Source organism: Peromyscus maniculatus, chromosome 5 (genome assembly GCF_049852395.1).
Source record: "Peromyscus maniculatus bairdii isolate BWxNUB_F1_BW_parent chromosome 5, HU_Pman_BW_mat_3.1, whole genome shotgun sequence".
Taxonomy (NCBI): domain Eukaryota; kingdom Metazoa; phylum Chordata; class Mammalia; order Rodentia; family Cricetidae; genus Peromyscus; species Peromyscus maniculatus.
Genome location: NC_134856.1, coordinates 2,567,826 through 2,585,514, shown reverse-complemented (window position 1 = coordinate 2,585,514; position 17,689 = coordinate 2,567,826). Strand labels below are relative to the sequence as shown.

Genomic DNA, 17,689 nt, shown 5'->3' with positions numbered 1-17,689 from the left:
GGGACAAGGTCAGCTAGTTGTTACTCAACCTCTCTGAGCTAGCAGGTTTTCACCCCAGCCTTTGACTCCTGAGGTTTATTGATAAAGAGAACAATAGAGATTTAATTAAAAGCTATATTTGGCACCAGCGACATAGCCGGTGCCTGCAGGAACAGAATTCCTGCCAGGCTAAGGCCTGAGTGGCCAAGGCTGCTGCCAGAAAAGCAGGCCAGTAACTGCAGAGCCGAAATTGCTGCTTGAGACAGCATTAAAGCATAGCCTCTGTGCTGACCAAAAAAAAAAAAAAAAAAAAAAAAAAAAAAAAAATACCACGACAGAGGGGAGCAAGGTAGACAAGGGAGATGGCAGTGCAACCTCATTTTACAGGTCCAGAAACTGGGGCTTTGTAATGAATGCCCAAGTGCATGCAGCAGGGAAATACCAGGAATGTACTAGGTTGCCACAAGTCCACTCCTCTCACAATCTCTAACATCCCCAACATCTGGGCCACTTCTCAGAGCAAGCAGTGCCTGTTCCTGTTGTGTGTCCAAAGATACCTTCTACATTTACTGTAAGCATGCAGCAAAGAACTGAAGAGAGCTGGGAGCAGAGTCACTCAAAACAAATAATGACTAAGCTTTTGCATGTCATCACTGTAAAAGTGAGTCAAAAAGCAGGTTTGTGAAATGGCTGTTAGAACTATACTTTACTCTCGTCTAGTAGCAATGACTAGAGGCATGTGGCTGATCCTGCTCTGTGATTTTCTTGCTCAGCAAGCAGCAGAAGGGGCTCAATGAGTGCAGTACACTCTGGGCATCTACAGATGGGAGCTTACGGCTTTTTAGAGTGTTACATGTTCTCAACATTGTCAAAGTGATGATTAAGTGCCATTAATAATCACCACTGGGTGTTTTTTTTTTTCTCGTTATTGCCAAAGTCCCTAAACCATATGGTGAAGCATATTTCAAAAGATAAGCCTGTCGATTATGAATTTTCAGAAGAAAGGGAGAAGCACTGTGAGAAAACATGACTTAAAGCTCAGGTTTTGCCTGTGCGGCACTAGATTGAGTATGGATAAGGAGTAGCTCTCTGAGTCCTCCTTCTCTATATAAAATGTGGATTATAACAATTTTGGAGGATTATCATGAAGAGCAGTAAGTAAGAATAAATTGAAAACCTCAATTAATAATCATGAGCTGTGATTGTAAGAAGACAGATACACATTTTACATTTACAGTGGTTATGGTAGTTTGATATTCCTTTGTATGTTTACTTTTCATAAAGCTCATCAGTAGATAAGTCAGCATTTATATAGAACATTTGCAATCATATAATATGTAACTAATATCCATCTGTGAGCACCAGCATTGTCATCTTTTTTCATATGAGGAAACCAAGTCTCAAAGAGTTTTACAGATGCCGTGATGTTCATTGGCTGAGCTTAGACCTCTGCTTCCATGTGCATTTAGGGGCTTCCAGCACCCCATGTTTTATGTCCCCTCTTAAGTCTCCCAGGCTGGTTCCTCAATGATAGAACTATGGGATGATATCCCAAAACTAACCATAATTACAAGAAACTATCCACAAAAAGTTCCTGGGCTCCAAATGGATTTGACACAGCAGCCTTTTAAATTAATCTTTTAACATGATTATTTTTATGTCCCTTTAGTCATTTCCCTAAGTAAGCCATGCCTTCAGAAGCACCTAATACAAAGTGACAACCTTTGCTTTTTTCTAAAGGGCCGATGGACAGGCGTAGAAGAGAGTCCATTGTCACCATGGTAATTACTGCACAATACCTGATGGCCAATGGACAGTCAGGAGGCTCAGGCAGCAGCTGAATCCGGCATTGTCCTGGCCTGATAAAAAGATTAGAAGCCCTGAAAAGCCGTGGAGCAGGATCTCACAGCTCTTTCGTTGGGTCCTGAAAGGCCCATTGTGCTGCTACCATAAATTCTGGGTTCCCCGGGCACTTGACAACTGAAGCCAGGGATAATAGAATTCTTGTGTCCAACAAAACACTCCTTGTCCAATGGCAGTCTTATCAGCCGCATTTACAAATGTCTTTCGTTGTACCCAAATAATTCCCTATTAGAAGGGCTATTGGAAGCAGCACTAAATAAATATTCACAGCCTTTGTAATATCTTTGAGAAATGAATAAACAAACAGTATTCTAGCATATGAGGTAGCCTCCTGCTCCTCTACATGTTATTACAATTTATTGCCCAAATTACAGTTTCACTTTCTCTCTTTAGCATATTAACAATTCCAGAATTATCTGGCATCATTCTCCAACCACTGTAGATCCTTGATATTATTGCCATGGACAAGGTGTGTTTTGTTGCATGCATTTATTCTTAATTAATGCTTCCAACAAGGCTCAAAGAAGCTTTAGCTTATCTCATGCCAACTTCACAAAAGAAAAAGGATGCAGAGTTCAGAGAGGCCAATAACTTGCCCAAGATAACCAGGCAATGAAAATTCCAATCTAGGTTTCCCTGACATCAAAGTCCCTGCCCTTTTTATTCCATCCTGGTAACTTTGAAATTGGGAAGAAGAAGAAGAAGAAGAAGAAGAAGAAGAAGAAGAAGAAGAAGAAGAAGAAGAAGAAGAAGAAGAAGAAGAAGAGGCCCCTGTCACAATAAGTAAGTGTACTCAGTCTGAGAATAATCACAATAAAGCTGTGCACACACACTGAACATATTCCTGTAATTATACAACCTGAGAACACTACAATATAATGACATTAAAATCCTTTGTCTAAGATAGTATATTTTATTCTTACCCTAAAATTCCAGTAATTTTTTTTAGAAGCAAAGAGGCAATAAGTAATATAATCAAACTTAAGGAAAGTGTTTAAGACATTCTTACAGCTTATTAATAAGATTTAATAGAGAATTACCTATGTGAACAAGGCAAACACATGTACATGATCATATGTCTTCTATAACAACATTTACCTTTTTCTATAGTTTTTCTTTTACTTTGCCAGTTTGCCTCTCTGTCTTAAATGAAATAACATGAAAATATACACATAACAAAACAGACACTTTTTTCTTAACAGAAGCCACCAACCAGAAATGCAATGCACACACACTATATCTAAATGTGTGTGTGTGTGTGTGTGTGTGTGTGTGTGTGTGTGTGTGTGTGAAAATGTTGAAATACTCGGTGATTTCTTTTTTTTACAATTATTTATTTTCTGTGCATGTGTGTATACCTGCTTGTCTGTATGTGTACCACATGTGTGCAGGTGCTGAGGAGGTCAGAGGGCGCATCAATTCACTTGGAGTTTGATTAACAGGTAGTTGTGAGCTACCTGACATACTGGAAACCAAACTAGGGTCCACTACAAAAGCAGTAAGTATTCTTAACCACCATGCCATCTCTCCAGCCCCCATTCAGTGGTTTCTCATCAAGTCTAGAGGTGTCCACATTCATTAACACAGCCTACTCATTACAGAGCCTGTCTCACCTGCCCACAGTACATCCAGCATGAGGAATCCTGGTGTTCATTGACTTGGCAGCTGATAACCTCTGTGCCTTTCTGAACATGCCATCCCTTTATCTAAATAAACTCTTTGTTCATTGTTGGTAAAACATCACTAGACCTTCATCTTACTTCCTGTGTGAACTTAAAGAGATCTCCAAGATCCTCTTAATACCATATTGGAGTCTCTTACTACACTCTATGGCTTTTGGGTTTTCTCAAGGGCAAAAACTCTGTTATTGTGGCTATCTGCCCTTTACAATTTTGTATCCAGAGAAGCTATGAGCCACCTGAGTACTGAAATTTACCTTATACTCATTTTTGTTTTCTTGAGTCAGTAGACTTCTACCCTCTTCAGGGCTCACTTACTGCACTCACCAATGAATGACAGTAGGGAAAAAAAGAGAGTGAGAGAGCACAAATGTATGTAACAGAGTGAGAAAGCAAAAATGCATTTATCTGAACGTATACATATGTGTGTGTGACTAAAAAATTACCCATTCGTGTATTTGATGACAGGGATAAATCTGATTGGTTTTCAAGGACTATAATGAGGTACTCTTTTAGCTCAAATTACTGTCTTGATAATGGAACATGACACTCTTTGGTTTCTCTCCTAAAATAATGAAAATCAGAGACAGAGGCTATCATTTGTTGAAAAAATATGACTATCATAAAAAAGGTAGCAAAGTAACAGGTAACTTCTGAATGTCATTAGATGCCTCTGTTTGTGCCAATATTGAGTTTGGAAAAGTATGAGTGACATATCTCCACTGCTTCACTCACCAAGTGAGGCATCTCAGCACCTGTGGGGATTTAATGTGTGATCACCATCATGAAGAGGTGGCATAAACTCTCTCAGAAACTTTAGATATGAGTTACCTAGACTCAGTTCAATCCAAACAAGCACTGAAAATTGATACAATTTATTAAGTGTTTGTTTTTCATTGAGTGCTGGACTTTCCTGTATATATATTATTATAAGATTCTTGTAGTCAGGGACTATGCTTCTTCTGTTTCATAGCTATGAGATTGAAGTACAAAAATGATGTATGAAGTTCCCATCAATCACAGTGTCAAAGCACAGTGAGTCTAGGATTGAGACATAGGCTACTCCATTCTACAGCAGTTCATTTAAATGCTCAAACCAACTGTATTCTTTATATATAAAATAGGGCAAATATTTGGGCAAGTAGTCCACTGATGTCATTTAAAAAAAAATGAGTGAGAACTCTATTAGCTTGCCAGGCTGCTGTAATACACAGAGAAAGTAGCCTGATGGGGGAACCCATAAGGACAGTGAAGAACCAACTCTCAACCTCACTCCAGACCAGAGACAGTGTCTCTAACATTTGATCTGGTATAGGCAACCTCCACACAATTAAGACATAAAATTATCTGCAAACTTTTCAATGGAGCAGATGCCAGTATTCATGGTCAGAGAAGCATTGTGACACATACCCACTGCAGCGCTTTAGCCCTGTCACAGCCTGTTACTACTTTCTCATCAGCAGAGAGGGAGATTATAACATTCATAGCGATGTGACTGATTTAAAATGAGTTAGGAGGGAGTTCCCATTGGAGAAATGATACTCAGATAGAAATACAATCAAAATTCTGAAAATAAAGCAGGACTATCCTTTCACACTGAGAAACAACACCAGTTGATGAGAAATTGTTGAGCAAGTGAAACTTCTTGCTGCTAAGCCTCATGATCTGAGGCCAACCCCCCAAATCCAAGAAAGAACTGACTTTCAAAAGTTGCCCTCCAACTTTCACTTCTCAAATAAAAATGAGTAAAATGTAAAAAGCAAAAAGCTATCTTGTTAGTCAACCCTACTAAGGTGTTGTGAAGATAAATGCTTTGAGAACTCCAATTGTCTTTAAATTCACAAGGCTGGGGAAAAAAAAGCTTGCTTATTGTCCTGGGTATTGTCTATCAGGTTGACACAGAGCTAAGCAAAATGACAGTGAACAGCATCTGAATAGGTTACCTGGTAAAAGAGCAGTAAATTCCTGGCACCATGTTTTCACAAAGGCACCCATACTTTTCAAAGGGCTTCAGTGAATGAAAGCCTGTCATTTTCCTCAGACACTGCATTTGGCCACTGAAGGGTAACATGAGTCAGGGAAGGAGTGTAGCGGGGGCGCTGGGTCTTCCTCTTAGCTCATTAAGTACACTAGATTTAGTCTGCTAAAGTGTTTTAGTTGTGTTCTGCTGTACTTTGTTAGTGAAATAATGTCCTTCACTTGTATGAATACATTTACTGTTCTTGAAGTTACCTGGAAGAGTCACTCGACAATGTCTAAAATCTACTATTCTCATGGGAAGTGTTATTTAGGCCAGTTCCCCCAGGATTTACCTCGGAGGTACTTGCCTATATGCAAAGACGCCCTCAAAAATCTACCTGACATTTTCTTCTTTTATAACTCTTGTTGGGTTAAAAGTGGTACCCACTTTTATGAATCCTGTCAAGACTCGAGAAGGAAGAAGGAAAAACAACACATGCTCAGCAGTTGTGTAGAGCTGTGTTATGGCATCAGACAGGGCTGTGGTTCCCCCCTCGGTAAGAATGAAAGAGAATAAATCTTGCTCATATATGAAGGAGCTCTGCTCAAGTCAGAGGCTGGAAGCCTTTTAAAATCCTTGTGCTATAATGCTCCCTCGGAGCTTTATCTTACATCTTCAGCCAAGAGCGTTGGGCTGCATTTAAGTCAGTTTTTTTTTTTTTCTAATGTACTCTTGTCTTTGATGCTTGTATCTGTCTGAAATGGGTGTTTGATATATAGGTGTTAGATTGATGTATAATTTATATGTAAATTTGTACATACAAAGTAGAAATGCTACTCATAATTTGATTTCTAATATTTGGAAAACACTTAAACCAATTCCCCTATCCAGTAAATTATCAAGTTAATTTGACACTAGATACCACAGTAAATGTGATAAAAAGTAAGTACCCCTTTTACTCAGTTACCATCAGTTCTCCTGGCTAAAAGTAACCCACTTTCACTGGCAGTATCAGTGTTCTTACAAATTGTGCCTCTCTAATGTTCAACATGAGTCAGTGGGTTCACGAGTCAATCCCAATATCACAAAGAAGATGATCTATAAGGGATATGGCATATGTAAAGGATCATGTGGGCAGGTGGTAGGGAGTTACATTTTCAGTAAGCAGGAAACAATGAAGGGACCAAGCTTTGGTGGTAGTGACAAAAAGATCCCAAGAAGAAATGCAGAAAGGTTCTCATTTGGGACTCTATGGCTCACCAGCCCTGAGACTTGAGACTCAGTTTCTTTACCAGCCAAACAGGTACTTTGCTGCATAAGCTTCACAGAGCTATGCTGAGGCAAAGAAAATGAGGTCTGTAAATTATATTCTTGTTTCTAGGAAAACATTGCTTACTAAATATTAATTGATATTATCACAAATAATTGTTCACTGCAAAGTCTCTATAAAAATAAACTAGTGCAATGTGATATTCAATAAAGGCTCAATGAATATCAATTACTACTGGCATTAAATGACAGCTAACCAAGACTTACTGAGTTATCTTAACTATTTTTTAAAATTCTGATCTCCGTAGAAAGAATCTATTTGCAGTGATTCCTAGAGACTTCTCTTTGGTGACAAAGAGAGAAGGCAGCCTGGGGCTCCTAATGCATTCAGCTATATTGCTCTTCTTTAATTATATCCAGCTTTTTGGTTACCTCATTTTTACAAGAGTTACTAGTTTCCCATAAATGAGAGCAATATAATTATCTTCAAAAAGATTTAAGAAAAGGAGAATGAGTGAAAACACAGTATTGAGTAAATAATAAAGGAAACAGAATGATTGCAGAGTTAGTGAACACTGGTCTATTTTTAAGGGATAGAAACTGAGGTGTAGAAGGAGCAGAGTCTGCAGCTACCTCAGTGGCCATAGGTTCTGCTTCTTGCATCCTGAATCTCTGTACCTTAGCCTCATTAGCATCGCAAGCCAGATGAGATGTCTAAAGGGACCACTGAGAAAAATGGCAATTCTCTTCCAAGGACAGGAAGAAAAAGTATATGAGACAATATCAATCCTGACCCACTGATGGGGAGTGAGCATACTCTAAGAACTCCCCAAAACTAGGTCTTCATAGCAAAGAAACTAGGTTGGAAATTACGGAGCACAGAATACACCCTGTGCTTTCCTTTCTTTAAAATTCATTTTGCACATTTATACATCCCCTGCTTTATTCTAAAGGGAATTGAAGACTACTTACAAGGCACATTTGGTACCAAAAATGGTTGTGTTTTATATAATAGGATGTTATAAAGGAGGAAACGACAACATTAAATAATTTGGACTAAGGTTTTAAATGCAAAGCTTGTTCTCAGCAAAAGTCACGTCGTTTTGAGAGCTATATTGCTCAAAGGGTCAGAGATATACAAACCATGTCCTGTCTGATTACAGTCATCCCAGGTGCTGATGTCACTGTTTTATTTACTCTGTTTTTTTTTTTTTATTTTTTCAGGTAGTGTTGAAAACAAGCATCATCCTCAAAGGCGGAATTATAGCATCTCACACATTATTGGCACATGAGGACATGAAGTTGATCTCAAGTAAGGGGAGATGAGAAGGATACAGAACATTATTCAAAAGAACAAAGCCCATCCTCACATAGCTGCTATATGCTTACATGAGCTCTAGGCCTACATATACTATTCCTAATTTCCAAACACTGAAGTCTCTTATGTCCTACACCCTCTTTTGATTCTCCTATTTTGTACACCCTGCTTTGTGTGGAGTGTTATGCTTTAATAGATTGTCAGAATGATTGTCCCTATTTGAAAGTAGATATATCTAAGGTAATTTAGTCCAGGCATATAGCTAGCAGGAATTCACACCCAGAGAGTTTTCTTCTAGGCCTCCTGTTCCAGATATCCAGTGCGCACTGACTCAGGGTGACTCTTCCCAAGTGAGCCTCAGCTGACCTTCCATATGGCCTGGGCCAGACTCTACAAGAAACCCACTAATTTCCTGGGTTGGCTGTGTTGTTTCACAATGCTTGCCCATTCCTTTTACTATGTATAGAAAGCTTCCCTTCTTTATGAAATCCTAGTTCTTTAAGACTCAATACAACTTCCTTATATCACACCCTCAGGATTTATTTTGGACACAAACAAACACACAAGCACAGACCCCTCACAAAGGTATCATCCATGGGGACCATTCACTCTGTCCATGAGCATATCTTGAACATATACTTTGTGCCAGACACAATCAGTTCACCAGGGAATCAAAGAAGATTTCTTTTTCTACAGAGCCTTCCTCAAGGATAAAACAGACAAGAATTAGAAGGTGATCAAGGACAAAGAGAGCATTTGAAAGCTTTTGAAACAGAGTGGATTGTGATTTCTTTTCTAGGAACCAACCATTTACACTAGGACACACATGTTCAGCAAGCAGCTATTAGGCAGTGACTAAGGTCCAATGAAAGGTAACAGCCCCTACCCACAGCAACTGTTCTCAGCCAATAAGACCTTCTGTCCTTGAATATGTGCTTTTAAACCCAACCACTTCCAAACCACCTTATCCCTATGGAGTTATGAAAAGTAGGGCTCTGTCCTCTATGTTACTTGTTGCTCCTGCAACATATGTTGTATAACTCTGTGTTTGCTGTAAATCACGCACACAGAGACCCAGACTTCAGGCTTGATAGACATCATAAATCTCAGGAACTATGAGTCAAATGGCAACTCAGTAATATAATCAAGTGATTTCAAAATGAATCCTGGAAGGGTATGGGTAATCCAGAGATCACAGAGGCTACTGTCAGGGCAATGGTGGGGCAGAGAGAGCTGGGGGTCCCATCCGTTTCTCTTCCTGTTTAATCCATACAAGCTCTCTCCATTATGGCTTTTAGATGCTAGCATTTTGGGTTAAGATCTTTTTCTTTATTGTTATAAACTTGTTTGTTTTTCACTTTCAGCTAGACTTTTCGTTTTGTTTAACTCAGCATGCTCTGTCATGGTTGGTTTGCATTGGCAATCATGTCAATCTGCAGCATATTGTTCCCAGGCTCCATGTTGCTTGCCTTTGTTTGCTGTGTTTTTATAATGTCTTTGGGTGGACAGCCATTCATAATTGTTGTGCATGACAAAATTTTCTATACTAGTGTATGTGGGTGGGGGGCGGGGGAGTGAGCATACCCATGCCACAGCATGTGTGGTGAATGTGGAAATCAGAAAACAACTTTTGCAAGTCAGTTCTTTCCACCCATCATGTGGGTCCTGGAGATTGAACACAGACAATCAAGTTTGGAAGCGAGCATCTTTACTTGTTAAGACATCTCACTTGCCACTCTGCATGTTGGACTCTCATAAGGAACAAGTGAAAAGCACACATATCTGGGTGATCGCTTAGACTTTAGTCCTTCTGTAGATGGTCTCAGATAAGATCTTCAACATAAAAAAAGGAAGGCTACTAAAACAAAATGACTAAAGAAAAGGCAAGGTGAAATAATGATAAGATTGGATCTAAGAGACTATTTTTAGTGGTCTAGAAGACTCCCCAGCAACATGCCAAATTATGATGTACACTTAGTTAATAAAAGTTTCTCTGCCCTCCCATAGAAGCCAGCTCATTTCCATATCCTCTCTCAGACTCTTAACCTAAAACCTTGCCACCTCATTAAAAGACTAATCTTTACAGATTTGACCTGGAAGTAAGCAAATGTATTTAATATAATTAGTGATCTTCTAACTCATTTATAGGAAAGAGACTTTGAAGACAAGGTTATTTTTGAATAGTTTAATTCTTCATTGAATGTGTTGTTCTGACTCCCAGTTGAAATGCCATTCACCTTCAGGAACAGGAAAATGCTTCTAGCAACCATGGAAGCTTCCTGTGTACAAAGTTATCTTAATTATTTGAATTATAAAATATGTGAAAAAGAACAATAACGTCCTGATATTGACAATTTCTAGATTTTTTGCCTGTGCATGTTTCAAGGACTTTTTTTTATTACAAAAATAAAACATTGGAGCTTTGGCAGTCTAACTCGGAATGAAGTAACTGATGTGATGTTAAGCACTTCATAAATAAAGTGACTCTTTAATAGTCCCATTCTATTCCATCCAAATGGCTAAAAAGAACTATATTGTTATATCCACATAATATTAGAAGTGCCTTGCTTTAATAAGAGAACATATAAGTAAAGTGCTGACCCCACACTGCATAGAATCGTAAGCCTTTCCTATCTTGGCAATTCCATGAATTGGAAAGCAAAATGGAAAATACACTGTGCTACTTTGGTATTGTGCACTATGAAATAAAAGTCACTACTCAAATAACACTAATTTAAAGTTATCCTTAAGTATTATATCAAAAGGAAAAGATATTTTATGAGTTTCCATGAATAAAATGTGGTGAGATTTTCTTTCTTCTTCCTCAGTGTTAAAGTTACTGTCAAAGGAATTGGTGTACAATGTTGTAAGCTACATGATCTCAACCTCAATGTGCAGCATTGCATATTTTTTTGAAGGGTGGACCTTCAATTGGCCACAGCCAAAGTGAACTAGGGTGCTGAGGACTTAAACCCTTTCTACCTCTTTCTCCAACAGCCAGGGAGAAGTGTTCCACCTACAGCTGCCAAAGAACAAGCCAATTTATTCCAAAATAGAAACAGGAAAATAGTTTACAACACTAAATGCCTGAATCATCGAAGTGTCAAATTAAATATTGATAGCATCAATTTGAGTCTAAAATACTCTCTGGTGTTTGGAGAATCCAGAAAGGGAGGTCAGCAAGTACCAGACTGATGATGAGAACATGAGAAGGTTCCTGTAGGGCCCATCAATTCATCCAAGACATCCATCCATCTATCTGACCACCTTCGGTGCATTGTAAGGCTCTAGTGAGGTTGAGGGACACATTGATGGATAATACTGGACCCCTGTCCCTAGAGAGATTGTATTGTACCTAATTTTAGCTGTGCTTTCTGCAGCCTGGATAGCATTGCCAAAGGAAACACATGAGATCTACCTAGTCTCAGAATAAACTAGGTAATACACCATAACCCACCCAATCAGCCATTGGACAGGGGTGACTGAATTCAAGTTCATGTCCTATGACTGCAGGCAAACAGTTTACCACTTGGATCCTCAGTTTTCTCATATTTCAAAATAGTAGGTGAGTGAGATGAATGTCCTTGAAAACTTGAAGCTCTGTTATTCTAAGGGGCAACAGACTCATTTTTGCCCAAGATATTAAGACTAAATTAGAAGTCATGGAACATGGGAAGAACTTGAGCCATGCTCACTACACTTAAAAGCAAACAGCTATATAGCCCCGTAGAAAAGAAAGTAATACAGAGAGTATTATTCAGTGACTTATATCCGTGGAGGAAGTTGGGGAGTCCAATCCAAGACTGAAACCATTGCCTCTGCTTTCTCAGAAAATGTGCTGCTCTGGAAGAGTGTGTGAGGGAGGGCAGTCTCTCAACTCAGCTGAATACCCCTCAGCTTCTGCATTGTTAGGCCTTCTTCTGTAAGGCCTAACTTACAGAGTTGCTTGGCATACTATTCAAGATGCATAATCTATATTAACATAAAACTAAAAGCACAGGGTTCCTCCCTAAACACACAATAGACTCTTGATAACTGCTTAAGTCACACAGAGATGAAAAGCAGGTTATTACAATTAGAAATTGCTACCGCTGGCTGAATATCCTTCACTTTTCTTTTCCCAGTTCTTGCTTTAGGTCAGGCTTTATAGGAAAATAAATGCTATTCTGATGAACTCATACTGATGAGAATGTTGATTGGCAATTAGACACATATGATTAACTTAATATGGAAAAAGTAATTTGGTTGTTGCTTTATTCAGTTTGTTTAGCGAGAGTAGTTTTCACAATACATGACAAAAATGATGGCGAGGGGTACCAGATGCTGAACAAACCAACCTCACATTTGCTTGGTGAGCTCAGCATGAACAAAGGCCAAATAGGTGAGTCACTCATAGCTCAGCAGTGCTGAGAAAGGGACCAACTAGAGCCACGTGCTGTCCTCTGTAACTGTCCCAACTGAAATCTTCATTCATTAAACACACAATCCAAAAGATCCTTTGAGGAATTCCCTGGTGCCCTTTGGCAGAAGACTGGCAAACAGAGATGAAATCAAGGGATGGGTGGGTGGGGGGAACTGTGAGAACTCTTGCTCAAGGGAAAGTACTCTCTGTGGAAAATGCAAGGAGGGTGGGCTCAGAAACCAGAGAGCCTGTTAATGGTTCTGCTCAGAGACACAGCAATGTAAAATGCCAGCTGAATCCCAGTCCCCTCCCCCTTGTGTAAGGACAGGCATATTCTTCCATGTTCACATCATACATATATACACATCCATCCACCCACACTCGGGGTGGGGGTAATATTACACTAAAATGGCCAAGTCCACTTTGAATCACAAAGAACAAAACAGTAAGATCCGTTTGATGTGATGAGCAAGGGGTTACACAGTGGCTCCCTGTAACTAGGTCAGAAACCAATTGCTAGTCAACTCCACAGGCCCAGAAAGATTTAATGAGGAGGCAACCAAAGACAGAAGGTGGAAACAGTGCCCCAAGCACGTGTCCCAGACTCTGCAATCTGGCAATAGCACCCAGTCCACACCATCTCTCTCACAGAGAGACCAGAAAAAAACTTTCTGAAGCTCCTAAGACACAGATCCATGATCCTGGCCAACCCAGCCATAGCTCTGACTGCAATGACCAGGGTGGAATGAAAACAAACTGAATCAAATGACAATCATGACCCAAGGAGAAAGGACAGAAATAGTGGGACGATGCTGAGCCGGCAGCTGCAGTGACACAAACAGGACATAAATAAAACGGTAATGCCAAACTAAAGCTTGCAAAAGCCGGTCCCTTCTGCCAGGATCGACAAGCCACTGTTCCATATCTGAACTGCCTGTGCTGGGCAGGGTGACTGGCACCTGCACATTGCCTAGCAGATGGGAAGGCAAGACCTGAGAAATCCAGTGCCTACTCCCTCTACCACCACAAGGTCACAAGCAGCAGTTGGCCACTTACAGTCATCCTAGGGGGGTCAGGATCCAGCTATGGTTCCGAAAGCTTCCTTCCCAGTGATCTCACTTGTGGAAATGGAGGGGCCATAGGGCTGTGAGAGGGCTCAGCCTAGCTTTGTTCTGCAGAGCAGCCTCCCAGAATGGCTTAAGAGGCAGTCCCAGCCCCTGGCACTGCTAGCAGGCCTGTGAATGAACCACTGTGTGAGACACATACCCACTGCTAATGAGTCCCACACAGACACAAGCCAGAGAGGCCAGTGCAGTAGCCCGTTGCACAAGAGGCAGATGAGAAGCAAACACTCATGCAGTAGCGTGTGGGGCCCACCTGGCACACAGGACTCCAGCCCATGGGAGCTGTAGGGTCCCAGCACCCAGGATTGGAAATAGCTATATTGTTCATACTAAAGAAAACACTGTGCCCTCCCCCCCAATTCAGTTATCAGGAAAGTGGCTGTCAAAATTACAAGCAGATCTCCCTTTAAGCATTGCTTTCCTTTCATTATCTTGAAGAATATCTTAACTTATAAATATCAGAAGGCAATATTCAGAATAACAAGGTACTTAGCAATGTAGTACTCAAACACAGAATGAAATAAAATAGTATGTTTGCTTTAGAATTTTGAATATGATTAAGTTTATTTGACATAATTCTGTTGTAGATTGTAGATCATTAAGAACTTAAGAGTAACAATGAGCTTTGGAGCAAGCTGCAGGTGATTGAATCCCTCCACAGATTACTCACTGGATAACCTTAGAAATGTCTCCACCTCCTTATTTAGGAAACAGATTAACTTGTTCTCTGCCACTTAGTCTGTCCTGTGAAACTGACTGAGTTGACTGATAAGGTGTACTCATGTAGAGCTCCATGATGCTTCCCACCTTCTTTGGTCACTGTCCCATCCTTAGTGTGACTTCAGTGAACTGAGCTAATCTTGGACCTTAAAATTGAGATTATTATACTAAGTCCTTTAGGGCTGACCAGTTATTGAAATCCCATCCACAGATAGATATGCAACTTAAAATGAGTATGACTAGGTACAGTTTCACTCACTGAAAATTACGACTATTTAAAGAAAACAAGAAATGAAATTTCCTACAGCCCAACCAACTTCTCTTGCCTTCTCGAATTCAGAAGAGAAAAGACAGAAGATGTCCTAAAAGCATGTATATGTGTGTCTACTAAATGCATATGTGTAAAGTTTTCAGATATTGTTTATGTTGATGACTGTGCTTTATAGTCCCTTTTCTTTCTTCTTCTTCTTCTTCTTCTTCTTCTTCTTCTTCTTCTTCTTCTTCTTCTTCTTCTTCTTCTTCTCTCTCTCTCTCTCTCTCTCTCTCTCTCTCTCTCTCTCTCTCTCTCTCTCTCTCTCTTGGGTTTTTGAGACAGAATTTCTCTGTGTAACAGCCCTAGCTGTCCTGGAACTAGCTCTGTAGACCAGGCTGGCCTAGAACCCACAGAGATCCACCTGTCTCCGCCTCCTTTCTGAGTGCTGGGATTAAAGGGATGCACCACCATCACCCAGCCTATATTCCCTGATGACTCACTCATCCCATAGTAGCCTGGCCTTGAGTGTGAGGTAAGCCCTCCTCTGCTGAGAGGTGCTTCTGTTACTTTCTTGTGCAGTTCAACTGTGGGCCTTATTAAACCAAGTCTACCCTAGGAGGTCTAGGTAGGGTCAGAGGTCCTTCATAGCTGGTAACTCCCCAGGAGACAACAAGCAAGCTCCTGGTCCGGTCCAGGGACAGCACTCAAAGAGAATAACGCCTTGCAGGAAGCTGGGGTGCTGGGAGGAAGTTTTCACTGGAGCTTCATTTTGGTGCCTCTTTGATGTCAGGGCTGTTTCCTGACAAGGTGCAAACTCTTTCATTATTCATAGAACCACTGTTGTTAAATCTGTGCTTAAATACTTGGACCCAGAGGTGGGAACATTTACTGTTTTGTTTTGTTCTAAATCAAACAAATCGAATAAAGCAAATACCCACTGATGCCTGGCGACTGCCCTTTGGGGAGTTCATTTAACTTTCTTTTTCCCTTTTTTCTTTGCCTGGCTGCAGAATCAGAGGTAGGAATGCCACAGAGGAGGCAGTGTGCATCAGTTTACATTATCAGGTCAGGGAGTCTCCAAAGGGAATGAGATGTTGAGGAGAGAAATGAAACATGCCCTCATTCCACACACCTGGATTAAATGCCTTTCCCTGTCCTTCTGAAAACCTCCAGGGGGAATGAGAGTTGAAGTGTGCACCACGAGGTTCCATCACTTGTTTGCTGCACAATATCCGACAAATGGCTAAACCTCTCTGAAACTTAGTGTTTGCTTTCGTTTTTTCCAGCCTGGAATGTGATTCCAATAATGTCTACTCTATAAAATTATTAATGTGAAATAGCTCATATGTAAGAGCACAGCATTAGTTCCCCCAAAGCTCCTCAAAAGGTACCCAGGAGTTGCATTCTGTAACACCCAGGGAAGCCTCTTCCAAGTCCCAGAATTTTCTCAGATTGTGCCATTTGCATGGGAAAGAAACACAGAAGCAGAAAAAGGAGAAAAGATGGTCCTAAGGGAAAGAGAAAGGAGAGTCAAGACAGGCAAATGGAATGGCTTTCACAGAAGTGAAAAAGCTTTACTAACACTTCCTAATTATTGTACAAAGTGCTGCAATCGTCAGAGGAGGGTAACATTAAGTGATTTCCTATCCTAAAGTAGAAGAAATGGTTAATGTTTTTATGAAAATCCATGTACCTGAAAATATACTACAAAGGAAAGGGAGTATTCCTCAGCACACACACGCATATATTGTCTTCCTCCTGAAATCTTTCTCCCCCAGCACATAGCTGAATCCTGCACATGATGAATTACATCTGGGAAGATCTGAACTGGCTGACTTCCTAAAAGGAAAAACTCCTGTGGCTGCTAATGTGTCTCCACATCCCATTGTGTAGTGATCATTGCCAGCATGGACTGCTGGCCAGAAGAAAAGAAAGAGGCAAAAAAAAAAAAAAAAAAAAAAAAAAAAAGACTGAAAAAAAATGACTGGCAGCACACCTTTAATTTTCACAACTCAGAAGGGCAGAGCATTAGTCAATATTTTTTCATTTAAAAAAAGGGGGCATAGAAATTCTGAGGGAGGATTATAAGAACCCACATGTGACAGCAGCTTCTTGGATGATCCTGCACTAAAGCTCTTTCCACCCGCCTTGTTGTGTGAGGGGACTCTCATCATCAAACCCTACTTATAAGACCAGCTGTGTCCCTGGCCATGCAATCAAAGTCCTCAGCCTCCACTCAAGCATTGTTACAAACAGTCCTCTTCTTGATGCGGTTGTTCAAGACTGTGGGCCACTGCAAAGACCCCTTCTTTCATTAGGGATTTCTCTGTCTAAGCAGGATTTATGATGATCCCTTGGCAAGGATCCGTGAATCACTGGCTTTCACAGGACAGCCAAAAGAGTGTTTCAGGAGCATCTACCTCTGACAGGCAATCCAACCCTGAAGATTTATCTCCTTGGATGAAACAGGCATTGCCTGATGCTTCCAGGAGGCTGCAGCACTCATTATAGGCAAGAAACACACAAGACAGTTCAGGGCCACCAGCCTTCTCCCAAAGAGTGACCCTAAGGAACTGATCACCTTTTCTGAAAAACCATCTCAGCTATAAGACAGAAAAGTTAGTTTTCTATATGGTTTGTCATGCATGCTAACTGGAATACAATAAATCTTGATTTGTGTGTATGGCCTGATGCAGGGAACCAGTTTTTTTTTTTTTTGACAAAGGATGTATGCCCTGAAAACAGCAGCATTAACAGACACTCTAGTACTCTGCCTTTATCGGGGAGCAGAAGCTGTGAGTACTTGGCCCCAGGCTGAAAGAGATCACTACACCTGTACCTCTCAAGAGTTTGTCAATGAGCAATAGACCCCTTCAATGTATGGTAATTACATTTCAGTACGAGAAGCACAAATTCTACTTGTTAAACCCAGGCTTCATTTATACTGATTCATGACAATTTTCTTTGATTTGTCTCTTACAAACTGCTCTTCCAGTTCTTGCACCCTCACTTAAAAAGCACGACTGTCTTCCTTTTACTTTTCTGTTTCCCAAGATGCAGGTAAACCAGGAAGAAAGTCTTCCCTCATAAGCTCACTAAGAGACAACTCCAGTTAGCATAAC

The 17,689-nt window shown here is 40.4% G+C and overlaps 1 protein-coding gene across 3 annotated transcripts in view; it reads right to left on the bottom strand.

The window, feature by feature from the left end:
* Positions 1-17,689, bottom strand: part of Cdh11 (cadherin 11) — a 164,482-nt gene that overhangs the window by 100,515 nt on the left and 46,278 nt on the right. Inside the window, exon 1 of one of the 3 annotated variants that reach the window (XM_015997214.3) lies at positions 13,527-13,644. The exons of the other annotated variants lie outside the window; for them this stretch is intronic. The gene's annotated coding sequence lies outside the window, so the exon portion shown is untranslated. Of the gene's footprint in view, positions 1-13,526; positions 13,645-17,689 lie in introns of those variants that run through there. 3 annotated transcript variants of the gene reach the window in all.